The sequence below is a fragment of the Cebus imitator genome, unplaced genomic scaffold (genome assembly GCF_001604975.1).
Source record: "Cebus imitator isolate Cc_AM_T3 unplaced genomic scaffold, Cebus_imitator-1.0 Scaffold814, whole genome shotgun sequence".
Taxonomy (NCBI): Eukaryota; Metazoa; Chordata; class Mammalia; order Primates; family Cebidae; genus Cebus; species Cebus imitator.
Window position 1 is genome coordinate 235,236 of NW_016108129.1, and position 3,311 is coordinate 238,546.

Below are 3,311 nucleotides of genomic sequence, written 5' to 3' on the forward strand. Positions count from 1 at the left end.
TTTTTGCCCTATAATCTACTGTCCTGGTTCTCTGCTCAGTCCCCTTTTTGAACCAGCGTATGGGCGACTTCCCGTGGCTCCAATCGCTAGCCTAAAGGGCCCCCGGACCAGTGTATTTTGTACGGAGAACCGCGGCTCCGGGGCGCCAAGAAAGCAGCTGCACGGGGCAAAGCAGCCGTGCGGGGCAAAGCAGTGGCGCTGGCCGGCGCTGGCCGGCACAGCCGCGCTAGCCCAAACAGCCGCGCTGGTGACCGTGGAGCACCTCTGCCCGGGAATTTCCTAGTCTGTGGGCAATAAAAACACGGCGTCCACTCACCCTCTGCGCTTTCACTGGGAGCTGCAATCCTGAGCTGTTCCTAAACGGCCATCTTGGATCCACACCGTAAATAACTCTTTAAAACATTTTGCCAGCTCACAGCTGGAGGGAATTGCCTTAAGACTCAGAAGAGACTTTGGAATTTTCAGTTGGAGATTGATCTAGTTAAAGTTTTGAGAACAATTTTTTAAAAGGTTGATTTTGCAATCTAAGAAGGACTTGAGATGATAGGGCATAACAGTAAAATGGTATAGTTTGGATGACTGTCCCCTCCAAATCTCATGGTGAAATGTAATCCACAATATTTGAGGTGAGGCCCACTAGGAGTTTTTGATTCATGGGGAGAGATCCTTCAGGAATGGCTTGGTATCTACCCCATGGTAATTAGTGAATTATTTCTGTATTAGCTACTGTGATATCTGCTTGTTCAAAACAGTCTGCCAACACTCCACCGCTCTTCTGTGCCCCCTCTCACCATGTGACACATCCTGCTTCCCCTTTGCTGTCCACCATGATTGTAAGCTTCCTGAGGCCCCACAAGGAGCAGATGCTGGGGCCATGATTCACATGCAGCCTGCAGAACTGTAAGCCAAATAAGCCTCTTATTTTTGTAAATAATTTGGTCTCAGGTATTAATTTATAGCAATGCAAAATAGACTAATACCCTGCCCAAAGCAATATGCATATGCAATGCATTTTTATCAAGTAATCAATATAATTGATTACCTGTTTTTAAAAAAATCCTAAAATATATATGGAATCAAAAAAGAGCCTGAATAGCAAAAGCAATCCTAAGAAAACGGAACAAAGCTGGAAGCACCACATTGCATGACTTCAAATTAAACTACACAGATATACTCAGGAAAACAGCGTGGTACTGGAGAAACAACCCTCTGCTCAATAAGTGGTGCTGGGAAAATTGGATAGCCACATGTAGAAGAATAAAACCAGACTTCTATCTCAGCATAGACAAAAATTAATTGAATATGAATTCAATATTTAAATTTATAAGGAAACTGTAAAAGTACTCTTAGAAAATATAGGAGAAAATTCTCAGGACATCGGCCTAGGCAAATAAAATATGACTAAGACTTCAAAAGCAAATACAATGAAAACAAAAATAGACAAATGGGATTTAATTGAACTAAAAATCTTCTGCACAGAAAAAGAAATAATCACCATGGTGAGTAAACAACCTGCAGAATGATAGAAGATATCATCTCACCTCACTTAAAATGGCTGTTGTCAGAAAAGAAAAAAAAATCCTAAAAAATGCTGGTAAGGATTCAGAGAAAAGAAAACTGTTATGCATTGTTGGGGAGAATGTAAGTTAGTACAGTCACTATGGAGAGCAGTGTGGAGGTAACTCAAAAAACTACAAATGAAACTACCATATGATCCAGCAATTCCAGTCGTGCAAATTTACCCAAAGAAATGAAAATCATTATCATTATGTCAGATATTTCTGCACACCAATGTATGTGGCAGGACCTTTCACAATAGCCAAGATATGAAATCAGCCCCGGTGCTGGACTAGAAATGAATGGTTAAAGAAAATGTGGTGCAGATACCTGATGAATACTAGTCATCCATAATAAATGAAATCCTGTTACTTGTGGCAATGAGGATGGAAATGGAAGACACTGTTAAATGAAGTAAGCCAGGAACAGAAAGTAATACACCTTGTTTTTTCACTTATACATGGAAACAAAAAAATAAAAATTAAAAATAAAAAAATAAAGAATAAAAAAGGTCTCCTAGAAGTAAAGAGTAGAACAGAGAATTCTAGAGGCTGGGAAGGGTAGTGGAAAGGGGGAGATAGGCAGAGATTTGTTATAGAAAACAACATTTAAGTTAAGTAGGAGGAATAGATTATAATCTATTTACCATTTTACCACTGTGGGATCAATGTAGTTAACAATAATATGGAGTTTCAAATAGTAGAAGAAGTATATTAGTATTCTCAATAAAAACAAAAGGATTGAGATGATGGATATGCTAATTATCCTAATCTGGCCCCTATACATTATATGTATCAAAACATCACTGTGTAACTCATGAACATTGACAATTATTATTTGTCTATTATCATTGTGTTTAAAATAACACAAAATTCATTGGAAGTGACCTAAATGGACGCTCTGGGACAGGTGTGGGGATAAAGGCAGCCTCTGAAATACATGCCTAACATGTCCATGGGAAAAGGAGCTTCCATTAGCATTTTCTATTTTTAGCACTGAGTAGATCCAACATTTCTCAAAGCTTCCCTCTACAGTAGAGAACTGAGATCCAGGGAGGTCTTGCAGGCAGCCAGGTATGCAGAGGGAAGAAACAGGAATAGAGGGTTGCTGGCCCATTCAACAATAGTAGGAATGATCATTATGCACGTAGAGAAGTCAACATTGTTTTAAAATAAATTGCATCACTAAAATACATGAAAAAATTTCAAACAGAAATTCTTAAATATTATTGGCAGTGAAACTGTTTTTGGTGAAGAAATATTCATGAAGTTAAGTGAGCCAGTAAAGTTGTTAAAAACTATAATAAACATTGGATTGGATTCAGCTTTGTCTTAATTCAATGTGATTATTACTGACTCAGGTAGGGGGTCAGACATCAAGATAGATACGTGGTAACAACCAGAAAAAGCCATGGACCAAAAAGATTCACAGCCAATTTTTTTTTTCAGATTTATGAAGAAGAGATGCACCAATCCTACTGAAACTCTTCCCAAAAACTGAGGAGGAAGGACCACTCCCTGAATTATTCTATGGGAACAGTATTCTGATAACAAACCCTGACAGAGACTCCATTAAAAAAAAGAAGAGATAACTTTAGGCCAGTATTCCTGATGCAAAACTGCTCAATGAAATACTGACAAACTGAACACAGCAGTACATCAAAAAGCTAATCCACCATGATCAAGTAGGCTTTGCTCCTGGGATGCAAGGTTGGTTCAATATATGCAAATCAGTAAATGTTATTCATCATATAA